General features: G+C 42.2%; 1 long non-coding RNA gene across 1 annotated transcript in view; it reads left to right on the forward strand.

The window, feature by feature from the left end:
• Window positions 1–4,813: 4,813 nt before the first annotated feature.
• LOC111540069 overlaps window positions 4,814–9,904 on the forward strand; it is a 32,479-nt gene continuing 27,388 nt past the window's right edge. Inside the window, exon 1 of the long non-coding RNA XR_002730883.2 lies at window positions 4,814–4,925. This is a non-coding gene — a long non-coding RNA (uncharacterized LOC111540069). The remainder of the gene's footprint in view (window positions 4,926–9,904) is intronic.

Genomic DNA, 9,904 nt, shown 5'->3' on the forward strand with positions numbered 1-9,904 from the left:
TTGCCTGATCATCTGGTTTAAATCTTAATCGATTTAACCTTGGAAAGAGGGCTGTGTCTACACTGAGAGTCAAGATATCTGGTTTCTGACGTCAGCTGTGCATTGCAGCTGACTTCCTGTGTCTATGGTTGAGCTGTCTCACTGGCATTGCCCATGGGTTCTTCATCTTAAAAATAAGCATTTTACATTCATTAATGATGGGAATGTAAAATGTACAGTCACTATGAAAACAGTTTGGTGGTTCCTCAAAAAGTTAAATATAGAATTACCCAGTATACATTACCCAGTAATACTCAGTGTACCCGGTACACGCTACCCAGTAATTCTATTCGTAGGTATAGAATCAAAAGCAGGGATTCAAACACATACTTATACACAAATGTTTTAAGCGTGACCCACAATCTCCAAAAGGTAAAAACAACTCAATTGTCCATCAGAAGATGAATGGATAAAGAAAACGGGGGTCAGGCCCGGTGGCTCACGCCTGCAATCCCAGCACTTTGGGAGGCTGAGGCGGGTGGATCATGAGGTCAGGAGATCGAGACTATCCTGACTAACACAGTGAAACGCCATCTCAACTAAAAATACAAAAAATTAGTTGGGCGTGGTGGTGGGCGCCTATAGTCCCAGCTACTTGGGAAGCTGAGGCAGGAGAATTGTGTGAACCCAGGATGTGGAGCTTGCAGTGAGCCAAGATCCCGCCACTGCACTCCACCCTGGGCAACAGAGCAAGACTCTGTCTCAAAAACAAAAACAAAAACAAAAAAGAAAATGTGGTATTGTGGTATTCACGTATAATGGAATATTAATGAGCCATGAAAAAATGGTGTTCTGATACATGCTACAACATGGATGAACCTCGAAGACATTATGCTAAGTGAAATAAGCCAGACACAAAAGGAAATATATTGAATCATTCTATTTATGTTAGGTGCCTAGAATAAGCAAAGTCATAGAAACAAAGTAGATTAGAAGTTGTCTGGGACTGGGGGAGGCAATAATTAAAGTTACTGTTTAATGGGTACAGAGCTTCTGTTGAGGGTGATGAAAAATTTTTGGAAATAGCTAGTGGTGGTTGCACAACATTGCATCTGTAATTAATACCACTAAATCGTGTACTTAAAATTGGATAATACGGCAAATTTTATGTTATATATTTCACTACAATAAAAAATGAGATACTTAAGATATTTCTGAAATATCTTTGAACTCATATATATATATATATATAATTATTGGTAGACACGGGGTTTCACCATGTTACCCAGTCTGATCTTGAACTCCTGAGCTCAGGCAATCCACCTGCCTTTGAATTCTAATATTCTGTAATACCACAGGCAAAGGGCTAGTGTTAGAAGAGGGAATTGATCTGAGTCTTGCAGGATATGTTAAAATAGGGGTTTGCAATCCCTGGGCCTCAGACCATTACCTGTTCATGGCTGGTCAGGAACCGGGCGGCACAGTGGGAGGTGGCAGTGGGCGAGCCAGTACCGCCTGAGCTCCGCCTCCTGTCATATCAGCTGCAGCATTAGATTCTCATAGGAGCACGAACCCTATTGTGAACTGCACAAATGAGGGATCTAGGTTGTGCACTCCTTATGAGCATCTAATGCCTGATTCGAGGTGGAACATTTCATCCTGAAACTATCCCCTACCTCTTCGTGGAAAAATTGTCTTCCACAAAACTGGTCCCTGGTGCCAAAAAGATTGGGGACTGTTGTGTTAGAATTTGTCCACTAGAACGCTTCAAAGATGGGAAAACCCAAAAATGGCAAACAGGAGGCTGCAGGCCAAATCCAGCCAGGAGGTAAGTTTTGTTTGGCTTTCACAGTGTTTATCAACACAGTATTTAGGATTTAAAAACATCGGTTGCTAAAATAAAACACGAGAGTATCGATATAAAAATTCTGATTCCTGGTTTCTCTGGAAACATTGAATGATCTGGTAATACCAGACCCATCTTCTCAATAGGAGTTATGAAATGGCTGCTCCCTTTAGGCAGTATTTGAACTCTCTGTACTGTCTGTATTCTTTTATTTCCAGCTGGCTTCTTAATTTCTGATACTTGCATTTGAATTTCTGATCCCTAACATAAAACAATAATCAGACGGCCGGGCGCGGTGGCTCAAGCCTGTAATCCCAGCACTTTGGGAGGCCGAGACGGGCGGATCACGAGGTCAGGAGATCGAGACCATCCTGGCTAATACGGTGAAACCCCGTCTCTACTAAAAAATACAAAAAACTAGCCGGGCGAGGTGGTGGACGCCTGTAGTCCCAGCTACTCGGGAGGCTGAGGCAGGAGAATGGCGGGAACCCGGGAGGCGGAGCTTGCAGTGAGCCGAGATCCAGCCACTGTACTCCAGCCCGGGCGACAGAGCGAGACTCCATCTCAAAAAAAAAAAAAAAAAAAAAAAAAAAATCAGGTAAATTGTTTCTGAGGGCCCTGTCCCTCGGTTGTCAATTTATATAAAGTATTAAATATTTTGTTTTCTTTTAGTTTCTTTCTTGCCTCATCTACAATATGGAAACAACTCTTCTAGGCTACCACATAGGGCTTCAGATTTCTGTAACTGACACAAATATGTGTATAGAATTCTGCAAGCATAGAGTTATAAAGAAGACTTAGACTATTCATGCATACAGTTCTTGAAGTTAGGTCACTGTTTTCTAGAATAGTTAAAACATTTTGTAACTACTTTCATGACCACACATTTTATTGGTTTTATTTTTCATTTCAAAGAAAGTCAGAAGTATTACTTTAGTGTTGAACAAAACTTAATGCACAGAAGCACCCAAAATAAAAAGAAAAAAATCCTTCCTGTTTTAGTTCCCTAGGGGTAACCACAGTTAGCACTTGAGTGTTTTTCTTTCCATACCTTTGTTTCCGTTTGTGTCTTTGTTTTAGTTTTAGGGTTTGCACCTACAGTTACATAGATATTTGAATATGTATTTATATGAACATAGAAACATAGAACATACGGGTTTTTCCCAAAAATAGGTGCTTTGCAACTTGCTTTTAAAAAATTTGACAATATATCATTATCATTTTTCCATATGTATACACAAATGTATATGCTTCCTTGTGATGGCTACGTAGTATTCAGAGCATGGATGTCATTTATTTTAGCACCTCACTTTTGACAGATATTTCAGTTATTTCTGATTTTTACTAATATAAATGTAATGACACTGTTTTTTGGCAATGTGATGGGCAAATGATGGTGTCTCATTTTGTTTAATTTGAATTTTCCTTCTTAATCACTGAGATGGAACATCTTTGCCTATGTTTATTAGCCATTTTTATTTCCTCTCCTGGGAATTGTTTATATCCTGAGTTGCTTACTGAGCTGTGGACATGAAAATAATGTAACCAGAACATACATGTATGTAGTTATATACTAAGGGATGTTTCAAAACCTCACTCCTGTCTTGGAGTGTGTGTTCTTATTCCTTCCTAGCATGTCAGCTTCCTCTTTTTATGGCTTGTAGATCACCAGATTAGCAACATTTGTTCTTTGTTCGGAACAACTAGCTAGGGGCAACATGTAATATACAAAGAAATGCAGAGGTTACAATCTACTGATGGCAAAGAGAAGTAATAGATATAAAACATACATGGAGCAAATCTAACAAAAGATAATGAAAATTGCTTTCTTTTGAGCAGTGCTTTGCAGTGTTAAAGAAGATGTGTATATAAATAGCTAAAATATTAAGCAAAAAGTTAAGTGCTATAGCATCGTAATAGGGATTCCAGAGGAAACAGATATAAGTCGAGAGTGTGGGGACTGATATTGTGGAACCAGAAAGAACTGCAAGAAGGATGGTAGAGAGAGATAAAAGAAGGGATGGGAAGCCTTCTTCAAAGTGGAAGATAAAAATGCGAAGAGAAAGGACAAAAGGACCAGCTCCCATTAGATTGAGCACAGCATTTAGAATGCCTGGGAAGTGACACAGGAGTGAAGACTCCACTATTAACCTTTCTTCTGAGCACCATACTCCTGTTAAGTCAGTCTTAAGGCTGTGCCATTTTTATCAGCCGTATCTCACTAGTGGTTTATCTGGGATTTGAGTTGAACTGAAATCTTCTAATGTTTCCACACAGACATTGTCTGTGACCACAGAAGGAATACGTTACATGTGAACCATTCTATCCCCGATTTTTAGTCACCGTGACACCCATTAACTCATTGAGTCCTTTGTTATCTAATGTGACAGCATTCTGAAGATAGGTACTGTCCTCCCAGTATGCATTAGGGCTGTGGTAGATGGTAGGGAGACAAAGGTGAACATGGCAGGTTTCCTTCCTTGTGTAACCTCAAGTTTATTGCAGGTGGGATAAGTGGAGTGCTTAGGTACTTAGCTAGAACATGTGAGTACCCCAGTCTCAGAGGTAGTGTGTCTGGATTTGAATCTGTTTCAAGGCCTGATCTTGATTCTTGTTAATAAGGGTTAGCCTGCAAAGGTTCTTTACCACTTGTATGAGTCTAGTGAGACAGAGCACTCATACATACCAAGTTAGGCAAACAGATGTAATACTCACAGATAAGCAGCAAGGATAAACCAAAGCCTAGGACCCATGACAAGCTGGTCCTCCAGACCTCAGGAAAGCCGCTCAGGGTGGGTGGAGTCTTGTCTGCACAGACCCCATGTCACACTACAGCTAAGGACACCGAAAGCACACCACTCTGGGCTTTTATGTCCTGGGAGACATGGGACTTGCTGAGCGCAAGCGTCACAGAATATAGCCCGGTGGTTCCGGGCCTTTTTCCTTATCTCAGGATGTCATAGTCTCAGTGCAAGAAATCTGGGTGGATCAAGGTTATCCAGAGACCGGTCCTCCTGCATAGCCTTGTTGGGAAGGACCGACAGGTGGCTTGCTGGTGCCTGAGACACAAGAGACTGGTGAGATGAGCTGAGAATGGGAGGTGATAGTTCACATTCTCATTCAGGGAAGCCTTGGCTTTTATTTATATTTTATTGTACCTGTTTACAGAAGATCAGTATGCCTTAGCAGATGGAGGAAGTTTTACTTACACTTAAAACATTTTTTTTTCTTGCTGAACCAGTTAGTTCATATGGCCCTCTGGCATACTAGAAAGGTGGAGTGGCTCTAATAATGGTGGCATTACAATAGACTCTAACTGGACATCTGTTACTTCTTTCAGGGTTCATATTCAGATTACTTTGTTTTATGTTATCTTGTTTTATTGCTTGCTGTATATTGTAAATGTTAAAATAACAAACTGACCTAGGGTGAGAACAATTTTCAACTTGCTGGATTTCTGTATAAATAATACACTCTGTGTATCTCCCACATCGGTTTGCTCAGATAGTTTATGAACACCAATAAAATGTCTGACTTAAGGATTAAGGAAGCTGTGTAGTACAGTGGATAGACACTTGATAAGTGTTGGAAGGTAAGGCTTCTGATCTCATTTCTGCCACTTCTAATTGTGGAGCACAAATCACAAATTTATTTCCTCTTAGGTAAAATAGGGAGGGTTCAGTTGACAAGGCCTCCTTAGTGTCCCATCCAGCTGCCAAAAACAACAGCCACCCTGGACCCAAACTCACGATTTCAAGAGACACAAGTGTGTGCTGACCTCAGAGATGCATGGCTGCCTATCTTCCTGGTTATGCATTTGCTGTGCCACCTGACAGCCTGACCTTTAATCTGTCCTCTCCTCTATCTACAAGCCTGAGTCCCTTAGCTTCTTGGAACTTCCATTTCTTCAACTGTAATATAAGGAAAATAATAGTACTGTTACCGGAAAGGGGTCCCGATCAAGACTCCAGAGAGCGTTCTTGGATCTCACACAAGAAAGAATTCGAGGCAAAATCATACAGTAAAGTGAAAGTAAGTTTATTAAGAAAGTCAAGGAATAGCAAGCAGGCTCTATAGTGTAATGGATAGCGCATTGGACTTCTAGCCTAAATTGAAAGATATTTAAAGATAGTAAAGGAAGAGAGCATGGCTAGTTCATAGACAGAGCAGCCCTAAGAGCTGCTGGTTGCCCATTTTTATGGTTATTTCTTGATTATATGTTAAACAAGGGGTGGATTATTCATGCCTCCCTGTTTTTAGACCATATAGGATAACTTCCTGACATGCCCATGGCATTTGTAAAGTGTCATGGTGCTGGTGGGAGTGTAGCAGTGAGAAGACCAGAGGTCACTCTTATCACCATCTTGGTTTTGGTAGGATTTAGCAGGCTTCTTCGCTGCAACTGTTTTATCAGCAAGGTCTGTATGACCTGTATCTTGTGCTGACCTCCTGTCTCATCCTGTGACTAAGAATGCCTTAACTTACTGGGAATGTAGGCTAGCAGGTCTTAGCGTTATTTTATCAAGTCCCTATTTAAGATACAATTGCTCTGGTTCAAATACCTCTGACTGTACCTCTGTCATAGAGGTGCCTCGCGGTCAGAACAAATTTATAGATAAAAACATAATGTGATGTACAGAAATTGGAAGTGAGGTACAGAAACAGCTGGACTGGTTACAGCTCAGCATTTGCCTTATTTGAACACAGTTTGAACACTCAGCAGTAAATGACAGGTTGAAACATGGCTGCTGGGATTGGCCAAGACTCAGAGACTGTTACAGGCACATACTCCTAACTTAGGTTTTCAATCTTGCCTACCTATTAAGTTAGGTAGCAGTTCATGCACAAGGACTAAAATACAGAGGTATGGAGTCCTTCTCAGGCCATGTTTAGTTTGCTTTAACACACTAAATAAGACATTTTTGAAATGAAAACAGCGAAATTCCAAACGAACAGTAAATAGAACTACCAGTCAGTGAGTCATTTTTCTTGGCTCACAGTGAAAATGCATAAAAACACTGGAGAAAGTATAATATAAAATGACTTTAATGAAGAAGACTTCAATAAATCGATGAGAAGTTGGGATTTTTCAGAGGCTAAAAAGCAAGTGAAAGCAGAAACACAAAAAGGTCAAAGAGGTAGGCTTTTACCATGGAGACACTTACCAAAGCAAACTCTGGTTTTCTTCCTTGAGAAGCCCAAATGCCCTGGAGCCAAGGCTTGTTACAGTAGGTAGCCAGGCAGACATGAACAGGGCAGGAGAGGCCCCCCTGCGTCAGGAATGTCTGGCAACCATCAGGTGATGGTCAGGCAGTTGTTAAACTGCCTCTGTAAAATAACAATTTGTTGCAGCCAGCGCCAGGGAAAGGCAGTCTCCCAATAGATAGAAACTCCTCAAACTGGTGATCAGCAGCTTCCCGATGGAGTTGGGCGGGTGGGTTCACATATGTTCACCAAGCAGCAAAATGGCAGAGTTTAACTGGTATAAGACCTTCTAGGAACACTCAACTAATAAGGGAAGAACGCCTCAAGTGAGCATGCATACAACTCCAGTAAACGCAATGCCCAAGCGGCCCCTCTCAAGTGCTGGCAGGTTACTGTGCACGTGGAATGCCAACGTATAAGACCCCAAGTCGAAGGTCAAACCACGCACCTGATCTCTCAAGTCACCTGCTTGGCCTCTTCCAAGTATGCTTTACTTCCTTTTGTTCCTGCTCTAAAACTTTTTAATAAACTTTCACTCCCGCTTTAAAAGTTGCCTCGATCTGTCCTTATGCCTCATGCCCCTCAGTCAAATTCTTTATTCTGGGGAGGCAAGAATAGAAGTTGCTGCAGACCCAAACAAATCCAGATTCACTGCTGCTAACAGACTTGCCTGAATTGAGGGTGGAATAGCAGACCCCTATCAAACCTAGAAGACATAAAAGATGAAAGTGCTGATGTCTTCTTGGATTTCTTTTTCTCCCTTTTCTTTTGGAAGCGAGTTGTTCAGGAAGTCTTCATTCTGTAATGAGTCATTGCTCCTGACCTTCAACCCTTCAGGCACTGACATCCTCTACCAGCGAAAATCTCACTTATGTGTGGAATCTTAAAAACAAACAAACAAACAAAAGTCAAATATACAGAGAGAGAAATTGTGGGTGTGGTTACCAGGGGAAGGGCAGGGGTTGGGAGGAGAGAGGAAATGGAGACATGTAGGTTAGAGTTTACAAAGTAGCAGATGAATGGGTTGAATACATATAGATATCTAATGAACAGCATGAAGTCTATAGTTAATAAAATTGTACTTTATTTGGGAATTCTGCTAAATGAGTAGATTTTAGCTCCTCAGGACACATACACACACGCAAGTGGGTAATTGCATGAGATGATAGATATGTTAATTTGCCTCACTATAGTAACCACATTACTATCTATAGGTATCCCACAACATTATGTTGTATGCCTTAAATACACATACACAATTAAATTTAACCACAATTTTAAAAAACAAAATAAAGTCATGGGTGTTGGAGTATGTTTAGGTTTGTACAATTTATAGCATGTGGTATGTGATTTGTTTTTCTAAGACCACCAGAGCAGGCACAAAAGAACCAGCGGGTAGGCAAGGGTAGGAGCAAAACTGCAAATTTATTTTTGGTCACCTAAGGTGTCGGGGAGAGGTCTGTTGGCCTCCAGCAAAGGAGGCCGACAGAGCCCCCTGTGGGGCTCTCGGACTGAGTTCCTGACACAGTGTCCACATCCCGACAGGAATGGGGCTGGGAAGTCCAGACATGGCGTCTGTCCGGAGCGGCTTTTCTAGGAGTGGGAGGGCAATAGGCGGGGCACTGGCGTGTTGGGGGGGGGGGGGGGGGGGCGTTCCGCAGGTGCGACTAGGTAAATCTTGGTCTCTTCGGATTGACGTCACCTGGCGCATGCCCGGTTGCTCTGCACCTTCCCGAGCGCAGACTGCGTTTTCGCGCAAGGGAAAAGCTGGTGCTGAAGAACCTGGAAGTGTGCCATCTTGCCTCGGTTCGTCCAAACAGTATGTACACAAAATATATTAGTTTTCTCCATCCTCAACTAGAAAACAGGAGATTGTAATGTTAAAGATGCTTGAGAATGTTACACATTAAAAGCAGAATTTTAAGAATCTTAATGTAATAGCAGTGTTGGAAAGAAAAGCATTAGAGAATAGGACAGTGTTAGGACACAGTTTAGGACAGTGCTTTTCAAACTGTTTCTGATAAGGAGCCAGTTTCTTTTCTTTTTTCTTTCTTTCTTTCTTTCTCTTCCTTCCTTCCTTTTTCTTTCTTTCTTTTCCTCCTTCCCTCCCTCCCTCCCTTCCTTTTCTTTTTTCCTTCCTTCCTTCCCCTTTCCCCTTCCCCCTTCCCCTTTCCCCTTCCCCTTTCCCCTTCCCCTTTTCTCTCTTTTCTTTTCTTTCTTTTCTTTCTTTCATGTTGCCCAGGCTGGAATGTAATGGCGCAATCTTGGCTCACTACAACCTATACCTCCCCAGGTTCAAGCGATTCTTCTGCCTCAGCCTCCCAAGTAGCTGTGATTACAGGCATGCACTACCACACCTGGCTAATTTTGTATTTTTGGTAGAGATGAGGTTTCTCCATTTTGGCCGGGCTGGTCTCGAACTCCTGACCTCAGGTGATCCTCCTGCCTCAGCCTCCCGAAGTGCTGGGATTACAGACATGAGCTACCACACCCAACCTCTTTCTTTTTTAATCTATTGCAGGTCACCTGTAAGATACAATTAAAACTTAATAGCGGCCAGGCGCTGTGGCTCAAGCCTGTAATCCCAGCACTTTGGGAGGCCGAGACGGGCGGATCACGAGGTCAGGAGATCGAGACCATCCTGGTCTACACGGCGAAACCCCGTCTCTACTAAAAAATACAAAAAACTAGCCGGGCGAGATGGCAGGCGCCTGTAGTCCCAGCTACTCGGGAGGCTGAGGCAGGAGAATGGCGTAAACCCGGGAGGCAGAGCTTGCAGTGAGCTGAGATCGCGCCACTGCACTCCAGCCTGGGCGACAGAGCTAGACTCTGTCTCAAAAAAAAAAAAAAAAAAAAAAAAAAAAAAAAAAAAAA

The sequence above is a fragment of the Piliocolobus tephrosceles genome, chromosome 13, assembly GCF_002776525.5.
Source record: "Piliocolobus tephrosceles isolate RC106 chromosome 13, ASM277652v3, whole genome shotgun sequence".
In the NCBI taxonomy this organism is placed as follows: Eukaryota; Metazoa; Chordata; class Mammalia; order Primates; family Cercopithecidae; genus Piliocolobus; species Piliocolobus tephrosceles.